Genomic DNA, 14340 nt, shown 5'->3' on the forward strand with positions numbered 1-14340 from the left:
GGGGGGGGGGGGGGGGGGGGGGGAGGGGGGGGGGGGGGGGGGGGGGCTGGGGGGGTTGGTCAGCAGCTGCTGAGTGAGTATAGCTCCCTTGTGGCGAGATGAAAATGTCCGGGAACCAGAGAGTAGTCACGCTTGTACAGCATGTTGAAGGTACTAGATGCTACTGAATTATACGCTTGAGAGAGTTAAAATGGTAAGTTTCATGTTCTGTGTATTTTAGCACAATTTTTGAAAAAACAGATTCCGGGACCCCACCAAAAATCAAAACAAAAAGCAGGGAGGCTACAAATAGGGGCTGTGTTTCAGGCCAGGGAGCCTCAATAGCAGGGCTCAGTCGGCTTAGCTGGCTTCCCCAGAGCTGCCCTGGTCCTCTGGTTGGCTAATAAATATGCCGCCAGGGAGGGACCCAAAGGCTGGGCTGGGGGAGGGGAGCCAGGAGGAGCAGCTTGAGTGTGCACCCCCCCACCCCCAGAGCCTGGCTAAGCCCCCATCCTCCATCAGAGAGGCTCAGGGAAGGTGGGCAGGGATGCTCCACTGAGCACCAGCCTTCTTAAGGCTTTGCTGGGGCTGTCTTGAGAGTTCGGCCCACTGGTTGGGCAGGAGGCTGTGAGAGTCCAGGTATGGGAGGGGGTGACCCAGAGCCTGTCCACACGGACCAGGTTCCACACAGCGGCCGGGTCTGCTGAGCTGGGCATGTGGGGCCAGGATTCTGAGGCTGGCCTGGGTCCCGAGGGACGAGCCGGCCTTTGAGAGAGAGGCCTGTCCTCTGGGCCAGCCCAAGCTATCCCATGAGGACTTAGGTGTGTGGATGATCTTCCTGGGCAAACACGAGTTCATGCAGGAGGGGTATGAAGCTTTTCTCCGGGCCGTACAGTGCACCAATCCTCTTAGAAGCGTTAAGTCCTCTTCTCCCTACCACGAGCGGACGCAGGCATGCAGATCTTTGAGAAGACCCTGACGGGCAAGACCATCACCCTCGAGGTGGAGCCCACTGACACCACTGAGAATGTCAAAGCCAACATCCAGGACAAGGAGGGCATCCTGCCTGACCTGCTGCATCTGATTTCTGTGGGCGAACAGCTGGAAGATGGCGGCACTGTCTGACTACAATATCCAGAGAGAATCCACCCTGCACTTGGTGCTTCATCTGTAGGCTGGCATCATCATCGAGCCTTCCCTTCACACACTGGCCCAGAAATACAACTGTGACCAGACAAACCGCGGCAAGCATTTTGCTCGGCAGCATCCCCGGGGCTGTCAACTGCGCCACACCAACAACCCGCGCCCCAAAGAGGTCAAATAAGGCCCCTCAACCGGCTCTTCCTTCGCCCGCAGGGTGGCCTCCTGCCCGAGCCCAAGGACCTGGGGCCTCAACAAAGTTTCCCTTTCATTGCCTGGAGCAGTAAAAAAAAAAAAAAAGGCTTTGCGGTGGGGGGTCCCTGCCGCAGGGAGGGCAAATCCTGGTGAAGTGCCTCCTGCTGGCTCACTTTGCAGAACGACCCTTTTCAATCATCAGATTGAAGCAATCCTCAGATTGCTTGATTTTTAAACAGAGAAAACACCTTAACGGATACCTCCTACACTCCTCATAAAATATGCAGGTTGAATGTATTCCCCATCTGGAATTAACTAGGGAAGGGGTTCTTTTAACCAGCAGCTCCTTGTGAGAAACTCATTCTGGAAAACAAATGCAAGAACCAGCCTTTCTGAGTCAACCACACCGCAGAGAAAGCCCTCGGGAAGGCCGGTGTGTTGTGTGAAAGCCTCAGGTGAACAGGCAGACGACAGCACCTGCCACAAGCATGAATCTGCCGCGTCCGGCCCTGGCAGTGGGGAGCCCGGTGTGTCCGTCCAGGACAAGTCCTTTCTCCTGCGCCACACCCGCGAGGGAGGACTGGCCTTGAAAAGTCTCTGGCTCCAGGTTTGCTTTTGGTCATGTGATTCTTGATATCGCTACTCTTAAGACTTCATTAAACAAGTAGTGTTTCTTATTTACATCATTTTCTTTTTTTTATGTCATTTTCAAAAGAAGTTTGCTCTTCTCATATGAAACGTGGTTACAGTCAGTTCTAAGAACTACAAATGGCCCATAAGCAAGCACAGAGACGGACGTTCATCCTAAAGACCCACAATTCCCAACTGCAAAGAGGTGCTATGTGGACCTGAAAATTCTTTTGAAAGATAACCTGAAAAGCCAGGGCCCTCCTGCCTCCTCTCACCCTGAGTGAGAAGCATTCATCATCACTACCTACACTTTGCTCTTTGTTTTTTTTTTCGGGGGGGGATCCCATATTCGGTTTTGCCACGGATTATGTACCAGACCCCGGGTAAATCGCATCCTCTCTGTGCCCATTTTCCTCTTGGTTAAAATGGGGATTCATGTAGTTTTGCCCTTTTGCTAGTACGTAGGCTGAGCAAGGCCTCCTGTCCTGTTATACTGACCACAGAAGCCACCATGCAACCAAAGCGTTCGTATTCTGCATCACCTGCATCCATAAGGATGCCACGCTTCCCTTTCATCCACAGAGAGAATCTGGCCACCCGCTATGTTGGCACTGTAAGAATGAGCACAAACTGGGGGGCTTAAAACATCCCAGACTCATTCTCTCACAGCTCTGGAGCTCAGAAGTCGGCCTGGGCCACCCCTTCAAGGCTGTAGGAGGGGATCCTTCCTGCCTTCCCACTCCCAGTGGCTGCCCGCACCTGCAGGCTTGTGGCTGTTCGCTCCAGTCCCTGTCTCTGTGGTCCCGTGGCTGCCCCTCCTGCTTGGGCCTTCTACTCTTCCGTCTCTTAGAAGGACCCTTGTCATTGGACTTAGGACCCACTCAGTTAATCCAGGATGATGTCATCTCCAGATCCTTAATTACATCCTCAAGCACCCTCTTCCATAAAGGCTCACATTCAGAGGTAAGGAGGGTCAGGACCTGCGCGTGTCTTCCCAGCGGCCACCACTCAACCGTCCACACTTGCTTGCTTCCTATGCCTAACAGGTTCGCAGTGGGGGCGATTAGGATTCCACTGATCAGAAATCAAACCCATGATTAGGATATCATGACCTAGATGACTTAGTCACCTACTAGTAGAACTGAGCCTCATCCGGAACCCAGCCAGAGGTCCACTAAAATGCCCTGCGGGAAATCAAAACGGGAGAGGGACCCGTTTGCTGGGGATGAAGCAGATCCGCTGGGCTCTTGGCCCGCAGACCTACCCTGTGTGCATACTCCATACACAGGAATACTCTTCTCTCCCCGAAACATGGAGACCTTTCCACCTGTTTCCTATTTTCCACGTTTGATAGAGACGCAGGTAATGGAAATATTTTGGCTTTTTTTTAACTCGACTAAAAGGGAAACAACAACGTAAGCACGATAACGTACGGCAGTCAGCCTCTGGTCTGTGTCCGGATGCCACTGTCCCGGGATGAGCTGCTGCTCACTGCCGGTCACTGACACACAGGACCACAGCCCAGTGTGGCCACAGTGCCCTATCTTTCACAAGAAGCTGGACACTGGATATTCTTGGAGGGTGAAATCTCCCAAGTATTAAATGTTGACAATTCAGTATATTTAAAAGCCCTGGTTAGTATGTGTACATCCCATGTCCACAGATCCACAGAAGCAGTATCACCTACAGTCAAGGGACGGAAGCACCCCATTTTGGCCATCGATGGATGAGCGGGTAAGCAATATGGGGTCCATCCAGACAAGGGAATCTGATTCATCCATAAAAAGGAAGGACATTCTGACACCAACTACACATGGAGGAACCTCAAGGACACGGTGCTCGGTGAAATCAGCCAGTTGCAAAAGGACAGATCCTCTCGGATTCTACTTACGTGAGGTACCTGGAGTCGTCGAATCTGGAAAGCTGAGAGGTTGTCAGGGGCTGGTGTTCCATGGGGACACTGTCAGTTTGGGACGATGAAACACCTCCAGAGATAGACAGTGGTGGTGGTGTGAATGTAATTAGTGGTTTTATGTTGTGTACATCTCACCACAATTCAAATTAAAAAAAAAAAAGGACCCACCTTGGGCTGATCACTGGCCACACATCACATCTGGATGGTGAAGGATGCCTGCCAGTTTGGGAGTTGGGCAAAGTTCCTTGAAGGCAGCGACCCTGTCTTATTTGCTGGTGTTCCCCTGGCGCCCAGGCCACCACCTGTCCAGCAGGTGCTCAGTGCTTGAGATGTAACAGAGCTTTGATGTTTCGGCTTTTCAATGCCGTGTCTGTGGTGTACATACGGTACAAAGGGATTGTGTGCACAGAGAATCGTGTGAACCTACACACACACACGGAGGAGACGAGTGGGTGAGGAGTGTCCGGGGCACCTAATGCTACCCACTTAGCCATCCAGACATTCAGGTTGCAACCTCTGGTCATCTGGACCTTAAAATCCTTCCCTCGGATTATGTAGAAACCTTTCATTATTCAGAGGGATGAGAGAGAGGATGTTGGGGGGACACAGAACCAGAGAACTAGTTGGAAGGATGCGCAAGGGGCTGTGGGAAGAGACATCAGCATGTCCAAGTTCAAATGCAAAGCCACCCAAAGCCAGAGGGGGAAACTGCTCTTTACAGGAAAGAGAAGAGGAAAATGTCCTGTCGTTAAAGACCTTCAGCTTCAGATACCAGGTGTTTGAAGAGTCTGCTCTTTGCACCCAAGCCCCGGCCAGCCCACCCTAGAGCAAGGTATCAGAGACTTTGGAGAGGGGAACAGCAGCTGCTCCCCATTGTAACCCCGGCCCCCACCCCCGGCCCCTCTCTCTTTTGTCCTGGCGAGGCCCCAACCTCGTCACCAAACTAGCCCACCTGCGGGGCCAACAAGCCCAGACAGGAACCAACAGATATGGTCAATGCAGGTCTTGCTCCAATAACTGGATCTCCATATTTATCATGAATCTTCCTGGCCCACCCTCTCCCGTCCCCACTCCCCTCTTCAACCCAACCCACTCCCCCACACTCCTCCCCACCTCTACCCTCTCCTCAGCCCAATAGTAGATGACATGCCAACATGGGGGCAGCGAGGCTTCAACTCACACCAACTCAAGTCACTACTGACCGCAGGGAGCTTTTGGTTAGGAAGGATTCTGAGGTCCAGTCTAGGCTCAGAAGGCAAGGGTGCTGTGGTAAGTTGGTGCAGATGGCCTGAGAAACAAGATGGAGAATGATGGTGCCTTCTGGTTCTGGGGTTTTTATTCTAAAGTGCGTACCAAAATCAAACAAACGTTTCCTTTTGACATTGTGCAATGAAGGTATGTAAGCAAAGGAACGCCATGATTGAGCTGCTGAGTCTCAAAACTCACATCAGTAGAACCATCTACCTGTTTTGCTGTAGGTATAAAATTATTTCCTTTCCATGCCTTTCAAATACAGGGTCCTAATTTCTCCGGCCGCCTGTGGGTCAGGGTTTCGGGAGGAGCGGCTGGTCTCTGACCCACAGATTTCACATCAGGAAAGTGTCTTCTTTGTCCTCTGGCTCCCACTTCCTATGCGGAGCTCACCACAGTGCTACCTGGGATGCCTCCTACGGGACACTAGCCAAGTCCCGTCAACAAAAAAGGAGTCAATTTGTGGCGTAGACACTCAACGGAATACTACCTGAAATGAGCCAGACAGAAAAGAGCACATTCCGTACCATTCCATTTATACAGATTTCTAAAACAGCCAAACCAATCTGTGGGGTTGCAAGTGAGAACAGAGGTGAGCTCTGGGGGCTGGAGGAGGCCTTCCCCACGCCATTGTGCCTCTCAGAGCGGTAGCTACACAGACATCAACTCGCGTGAAAATACGCCGAGCTCTCTCCTTAAGATCTGTACCCTTTACTTAATGTGAGTTAGAGCTCAATTTTATAAGCTGCTTTTCCTGGGAGCGTATGTTTTATATGTATGGAAAACACAATATACAAAAGCATATTTAAAGTATCTTAAATATATACGAAAACACAAAATATAAATATATTTTTTTTACTGGGAGCATGTATTATTTTATATGGACAACACAGTATGTGAGGAAAATAGAAGACCAGCCTCTTGAGTTTGTCTCGGGGCACCTGGGGGGCTCAGTGGTTTGGGTGTCTGACTCTTGATTTCGGCTCAGGTCGTGATCTCAGGGTGGTGAGATCCAGCCCCACATCCAGCTCTGCACTCTGCGGGGAGTCTGCTTGGGGATTCTCTCTCCCTCTGCCCCCCCCCACGCTCTCACGCTCTCTCTCTCTCTCTCTCTCTCTAAAATGGATAAATAAGGGGTGCCTGGGTGGCTCAGTCAGTGAAGCATCTGCCTTTGGCTCAGGTCATGATCCCGGGGTCCTGGGATCAAGTCCTACATCGGGCTCCCTGCTCAGCCAGAAGCCTGCTTCTCCCTCTGACCCTCCCCTTGCTTGTGCTCTCTCTCTCTCTCTCTGACAAATAAATAAATAAAATCTTTAAAAATAAAAATAAAAAAATAAGATGGATAAATAAATCTTAAAAAAAAAAAGAAAAAGAAAAGAAAGTTTGTCTCCTGGCCCCTCCACATGCAAACGGGTCCCCTTTTGGGGGCTGTCCACAGCTCACCCCGCTCCTCAGTCTTGCCTCCCCTCCCTGGCACCTGGCCACCCCAGCTTTGGGGCGGAAGACATTTCTAAATACTTGCACTCCAGAAATTGTGAGATCAAAAGAATCTTGGCCTATGTTTTCAGAGGTCACGTCCAGGGGCAGGCCTTGGCCCCGGGGGCAGCGCCATCTCGAGCCGCAGGGCTCTGCATTGCCAAAGACCATGGGAAGGGCTCTGGGGGGCTCCTGGGCCGCGTTCAACACATCAGAGGAGGTTTCCTGCGATTGACCACCGTGGGAAGGCAGGAGAGCTCAGGATGAATCCGGGCAAGGCTCCCACGGTGTCAAGACAAAGCTGACTTTTCCTTTACAGCTTCAGAGTCAGCCCCAAGGGGTCAGGGAGTAGGAGGTGCCCACAGCGGTGCTCCGGGGTCAATACTGCAGCCCCCTGAGCACCTATATCCATAACAAGGAAAACAGGGTCCAGCAGGTGGTGGGGATTGTGTTCTTTCCAATTGTCTCACTGCTTAGAGAATCAGTGGGTCCCCTGGTTTGGTCCAGCAGGAAATGGGGAAGCAGAAGGAAGAGGAAACCAGTAGATATTCTCCACAGGACAGCCCAACTCTCTTCCCAGGATGAAGCTTCCAGACTCCTGCTGCCACCCAGATGCTGGCAATTTCCTAGGTGAACCCACCAGTGTCTCCCGGCTCAGGAGCAAGCAGCAGGAAGGTGAGGACCACTTGGCATTTTGTCGTTCAGCTGCATCTTTCCGCTGAAAGACAGGTTATCACGTAGCCATTTGAGGGCCAGGCTAGGAGCATCTCCTCTTTCCAAAAGAGGAGAAGCTGAGATATAGAGGGTTTGCACACCCCCAAAGACACACAGGACTGCTGAGAAGGCCAAGGGCACCCCCTGTCCATTCCTACCTCCTGCTATCAACGCCCCCTGAGGCCGAAGGCCCCGAATACTATACAAAGCTGACACCAGAGGGACAGACAGGGTAGAAACTGTGACATAGAAAGTTACCAGTCGTGACCCAGAGAAACTTCATATGCTATGTGAGCCAAAGCTAGCTCATGTGTTTTGACTCGAGTTCAAAAAGTATGGCAGATATTTCAAATGCCAGGTTGACCAGCTATCCTGATTTGCTCAAGATTCTCCCAGTCTTAGCACTGAAAATCCCTTATACTGGGTAGCCATGTGTCCTAGGCTGCCATAACTCATTACCACAATTTGGAGGGCTTAACACAACAGAGATGTATTCTGTCCCAGTTCTGGGGACCAGAGGTCTGAAATCGAGATGTCAGCAGGGTTGATTCTTTCTAGAGACCTGGAGAGAGACTCCTTCCTTGCCTCTTTCAGCTTCCAGTGGTTGTCCCGTGATCCTTGGCATCCCTTGACTTGTAGACATATTCCAGTCTCTGCCTCCATCCTCACGTGGCCTTCTTCCTGTGCCTGCCTCAAATCTTTCTCAGGTAAGGACAGGTGTCGTTGCATTTAGGGTGGCCCTAAATCTGGGGTGATCCCACCTTGAGATCCTTGCCATAATTACATCTGCAAAGACGCTTTTTCCAAATAAGATTAAATTCACAGGTCCCAAGGGTTAGAACTTGGAAATATGGAGGACGCAAGTCAACTCATTCCAGCAGAAGAAAAACCAGGATGGAATCGGTCCCAGAGAGACCAAGATGATGGTCACCTGTTCCCCCACACACACACACCTCCACCACTCAGGACAGACCTTCTGCAGGAGGCAGAGGTGGGGCTCCCCGATCCAGCCCTGTGCTCACCTCAGGGAGTGGAAAGCTTGTCACCATTGCTGGGCAAGGCCCGTGTGGCCAGTTCCTGGGCAAAAGACCCCTTTCCCTGGGGTGGAGAAGACAGAATAAAGCCTCTTTATCTGCCTGCGAGCATCTGGTAGCCCCTTTGGTGGGATGGAAGCCCTGTGGTCCCCACATCTGTGGCCTCTCTTCTAGTCCTACGCTCTGTCCTACTCTCTGACATTCCTTTACTACATCCTACTCTTGGCCTCTGCTCTTTGACTCAGGCTATTTTTAGAGCAGGCACATAGTAACATAATAATGACATCTAAGGCCTGCTGGGGGCCCAGACCCACACCTGCTGGACACCCAGAGTCTTCCTGGGGGCGATTTCCATGGGGGCCTCCCTCCTGGGGGCCTCCATCCAGAGGTCGGGAGCTGGATAGGCCCCTACGTCCAGAATAGCAGACGGGAGTCGGAAAGAGAGAAAGCAGGTGCACTCAGGAGCCCCTGTGGGGAAATCAGCCCAGGGAGACCTGCCTTCCACGGTCCTCAAGGGATGACAACAATTGGAGCTTCAGAAACATCCCACTGCTCGGTCTCACGACCCTGAGGCCATAACCTGAGCCAAAACCAAGAGTCGGACGCTTCACCAACTGATCCACCTGGGCGCCCCAGAAATACCCCGCTTTTTAAACTTCAGCTCCGATTAAAAAGAACATGAGTGGATTAGGGAAATGCAAATGCTGGGCATAAGAAGCCAGGCCCCCCGGGCCACACACTGTATGGTTCCATTTATAGGCAATGTCCAGAACAGGCAAATCCATGGAGAGAAAGTAGATCAGGGGTTGTCAGGGGCTGGGGGACGAGGACAGACAGCTCCTGGGCACAGAGCTTACAAATTTAACCTTTGGTCCATCTGATTTTTTTTAATTTTTATGTCGACGTAAGGAGTACAACATTATTACTTTTTCCCTAAAGGATTACCAATCAGTCTGTCACCTTTTATGGCCCATCCCTTCCCTCTACTCTCCACCCGTCTTAATGTCACTACCATTGGAAGGTCAGAACCCTCCGTGTGAGTCTCCCGGGGCTGCCGTAACCAAGTACTGTGAACTGTGTGGCTTGAAACAACAGGGCATTAGTCCCTCGTGGTTCCGGGCACCAGAAACCTGAAATCACGGTGTCGGCAGATCCCTCCCTGCCTCTTCAGCTCCTGGGGGCCGCCAGCCTCTCCCGAAGGTAACACCTGTGTAGCACAACATCCCAACCAGGACACTGTCCCTATAACCCACAGACCTTACATACAGATTTCTCCACTTCCGCTAATTTTTTCCTTTTGGGGGGTACAGTTTCCGTACAATACAGTACACCCATCTGAGGCTAGTTCTATTAGTTTTGGTAAATGTATACAGTGTGCAACCACCAGCATAATTAAGTTTTAGAATAGGGAAGATGAGGAGGAGGAGACCGGACTGGAGGGTCTCCGGGCTCCTTACAAACACCTTCTATACGTTTTCTTCATGGAAAGGATACACATTCATAGAGCGAGACACTATTTTTTTTAAAATAAGCAGGAATTAGGGCGCCTGGGTGGCTCAGTCGTTAAGCGTCTGCCTTCGGCTCAGGTCATGATCCCTGGGTCCTGGGATCGAGTCCCGCATCGGGTTCCCTCCTCGGCGGGAAGGCTGCTCTCCCTCTCCCACTCCCGCTGCTTGTGTTCCTGCTCTCGCTATCTCTGTCTCTGTCAAATAAAATAAATAAAATCTTTAAAAATAAATAAATAAATTAATTAATTAATTAATAAAATAAAATAAAATAAAATAAGCAGGAATTAGTCGAGTGTATTTCCAGACTTTTGTATACGTAGATCTAGTTCACAAACATGGAGTCACTTGGGGTACATAGTTTGTTTGTTTTTTAAGATTTTATTTATTTATTTGACAGAGAGAGAGAGAGTGAGAGCATGAACACAAGCAGGGGGAGTGGGAGAGGGAGAAGGAGGCTTCCCGCAGAGCAAGGAGCCCGATGTGGGGCTCAATCCCAGGATCCCGGGATCATGACCTGAACCAAAGGCAGACACTTAAGGACTGAGCCACCCAGACGTCCCTGGGGTACATAGTTTTAAAATTTGGTTTTTTAAAACTTAACATACCTGTCCGCCCATGACAAGAAAAGAAGAATTTGGGCGCTTGAGTGGCTCAGTCGGTGAAGGGTCTGTCTTCGGCTCAGGTCATGGTTCCCAGGTCCTGGGATCGAGTCCCACATCAGCCTCCTTGTTCAGCAGGGGAGTCTGCTTCTCCCTCTGTTTATGTTCTCTCTCTCTCTTTCGCAAAAATAAATAAAATCTTTTAATTTTTTTTGAAGATTTTATTTATTTAATTTGACAGAGAGAGACACAGAGAGAGAGGGAACACAAGCAGGCGGAGTGGGAGAGGGAGAAGCAGGCTTCCCTTGGAGCAGGGAACCCGATGCAGAGCTTGATCCCAGGACGATGGGATCATGACCTGAGCCGAAGGCAGACACTTAACGACTGAGCCACCCAGGCGCCCCTAAAATCTTTCAAAAAAGAAAAAAAGTTCTACAACTTTCTATACAGTAATAAGGCATTCTGTTGCAAGGCCAACCCGTGAGAAAGGCCAAAGAAACCCCTGGGACAGTGAAGCAGGATCCCAGGACTCCATCCCCCATCCAGTTTGGGGATCATCCTGCCCAAAAGCCCCCTGTGCCCTTTGGCAGTCAGCCCCCACCCCACCCCTGGCTCAGGACACCCCGGATCTGCTTCCTGGGTCTGTTAAGTCTTGCCTTTTGTAGATTTCGTAGAAATGGAAGCATCTAGGATGTCACTCTGTGTCTGGCTTCTTTTGGTGAGCAGAGCGCTTTGAGACGCATCCCCGCTGTGCTGTCATCGACTGCCCCTTCCTTTCCATCCCCGAGCCGTCATCCCTCTACAGCCGCCCCGAAACTTGTTTATCCGATCACCAGCTGACGGGCATCTGGGCTGGTTCCACTGTGGGGCTATTAGGAGTGAAGCTGCTGTGAGCATTCGTGGACAGGTTGGTATGGACGGATGTTTTCAGTTCTTTCGGAGAGATACCTAGGGGGATTTCGGGGTCATATGGTTAGTGCTCATGTCGCTTTTAAGCGACTGCCAACCTGACTCCCAAAGTGGCTGCACCCTTTTGCAGCCACCAGCAGCCCCAGCACCCCGGATGCGTGCGTGGCTCCTGGCTCCCCCACATCCTCACCAGCACTTGGTGTCGTCACTCTTCTAAATCCCGTCCACTCTCAGGGACATGCGGTTTGAACTCACGTTTGCCTTGACGCAGAGCATCTTTTGGGGTCAACATAAGACGTAACATTCCTACGTCTGCGTTTGTGGTGTGTCTGTTTAGATTCTTTCTCGACATCCCCCCCTCTGTTTATCAGTCTCCTGTTCTGTGACATTGTGACCAGAGAACGGGGCCCATATGGTTTCCACTTCGGGAGTTTGATATTGTTTCTGGCCTAGAATGTGGACAAGTTTTACAGATGTTTGACGGGAAGCTGAAATGAAAATACAGTCTCATGTTGACGAAGGGACAGAAACTCAGCTCAGACTAGCTGAGCCACCAGGGGATGTCCCAACTAGCAAGGCCCCAGGTGCGTCCTGATACTCTGGGTCTGTCCCGGTTTCTGTCTGTTTCTCCGTTTCTTGTTCTCCTCTTCTCACCCTGCTTCTCTCCATGTGCTGTCTCAGAGACTCGTAGTAGATGCGCATAACCTGGGGCAGGGAGGCATGATGGACATCCCTCCAATTTAGTGACCTCGGAGGAAGCCAGACTCTCCTGCACAGTCCTCGGGCAAATGCCCAGGGGAGGGCTCGAGGCACAACGGTCCCCAGGCTGGGAGCTGCGGAAGCTTCCGGGACCGAGACCCACCCCCTCCCCCCCACACACAGGACCCCACGGAGGGGGGAGTCACACCCCAGGGGAGCTGGGTGCTCTCCCCATAACCAGAGTGAGGCAGCTGAACATACACATACCTCCTGCCCCCCAAACAAGACGCACAGCAGGACAGCAGGGGCGTGAGGCTCTGGTCCTGGGAGGCCTGACTCCTTCACGCCCTCTGGGTCTGCGATTGCTCACAAGGGTGTGCTGAAGTCCCCACTGTCCTAACAGGCGTCATGTGCTGCATCTTTCCTGTATGAAAATTCATGACTAGGAAACCTTGAGCTGCAGTAACATCCTTTCTCCTGTTTCATGATTTTCGTGGATGATGCTCTTTAATCAAACCAGCCTCTCGTCGCTTTTCTGGCTTCTCGTTGTCCCCACATCTCTGAGTCAAGAAGCCTGTCAGTCAGGAGTCTGCTCAGAAACGCCACCTGTAGAAGTCCTATGCGTTCATCGCGGAAACGCTGGAAAGTACAGACAAGTACGAGAAGGAAAAAAATATCATTGTAAGCACTTCTGTATTTTTATTCTTTCTTTCCACTCTCCTCTCTGTGCACTTTTATTTTTTTTGTTTATTATTATTATTTTAAAGATTTTTTATTTATTTATCTGAGAGAGAGAGAATGAGAGACAGAGAGCATGAGAGGGAGGAGGGTCAGAGGGAGAAGCAGACCCCCCGCCGAGCAGGGAGCCCGATGCGGGACTCGATCCCGGGACTCCAGGATCGTGACCTGAGCCGAAGGCAGCCGCTCAACCAACTGAGCCACCCAGGCGCCCTCTGTGCACTTTTATACACAGGTATTTTCACAATACTGAGACCACACTGTGTGTTTTCTTAATCCACTTTTTTCTTTTTTTTTTTTAAGAGTGTATTTATTCGAGAGAGAGAGAGTGCACAAGAGGGAGAAGCAGACTCCCCGCTGAGCAGGGAGCCCGATGCGGGGCTCGACCCCAGGACCCTGGGATCATGACCTGAGCCGAAGGCAGACGCTCAACCCACTGAGCCACCCAGGCGCCCCCCAATCCACTTTGTTCATGTAATGTTACACATGGTTTCCACCGTGTCATTGCAAAGATCTTCCAGAACGTGAATTGTAAGGATTGCACTGAATTTCCTTGCATGAACACACTGCACTCGATTTAAGTCAGCTGCCGCTGGAGGGACACTGAGCTATTTCCAATTTATGTACCAGCTCTGCTGCCGTGAACGCATCGGTACACAAATACATCTTTCTGTGCATCTCCGGTTCCTTTTTATTTCCTTCGGATATTCCTTAGGTGTGGTTGAAAGGATGTGGGACGGCACTGGCAAACTGCTTTCCAGAGACACGGAAGCCATTGTATCCCCACGCACGTGCGTGAGCGCCCATTCCCCCACACGCTCACCCAACCTTTACCAGTGCCTTTTCAACGGATTTTTAATTTAATTGAGGACGTGAGGGTTTAAAATCACAAATATGCTCTGTCTGGGGATGAATGTGCCCCATGCCTACCTTTACACTACTCATTTTTATGGGTAAGGCTGTTCTGTGCCAAGCCTTGTGGCAAATACTGCAATCCCACTGTTGGGGATTCAGACCCTGATGGGGAGGAATTCAAACCAAGAAACAGTTCAAGAACAACAACACGCAAATTAACTAAACGCAGAAACCCACACTCACTTGCAGGAGGTCATCAAGCTGGAAAGGCAGGAATGAGCCTGTTGAAGAGTAAAGGGGCATATACGGGGCGGTGGGAGGGGAGCCTGTAAAACAGAGAAATTCTCTCCATGGGGCAAGCTGACGATTCATGTCAGAGTCGTAAAAATGTTTGAATGTTTTAATGAGATTTTCAAACCAAAAAGAGTGATACATTTTGATCAAAAGGAATCATGCTGATGAAGTTACAAGGAAGGCATGCATGCTGGTGAATACTGTCCCCTGGTGCATACTGCCCCCTGGTGCATACTGCCCCCTGGTGCATACCATCCCCTGGTGCATACCATCCCCTGGTGCATACTGTCCCCTGGTGCATACTGTCCCTGATGTATACTGTCCCCTGGTGCGTACTGTCCCCTGGTGCATACTGGACCCTGGTGCATACTGTCCCTTGGTGCATACTGCCCCCTGGTGCATAC

General features: G+C 51.0%; 1 pseudogene; it reads left to right on the forward strand.

The window, feature by feature from the left end:
• Nucleotides 1–933: 933 nt before the first annotated feature.
• On the forward strand, nucleotides 934–1303 carry LOC110572492 (annotated as a pseudogene).
• The last annotated feature ends 13037 nt before the right edge of the window (nucleotides 1304–14340 follow it).

Source organism: Neomonachus schauinslandi, chromosome 15, assembly GCF_002201575.2.
Source record: "Neomonachus schauinslandi chromosome 15, ASM220157v2, whole genome shotgun sequence".
Lineage (NCBI taxonomy): Eukaryota > Metazoa > Chordata > Mammalia > Carnivora > Phocidae > Neomonachus > Neomonachus schauinslandi.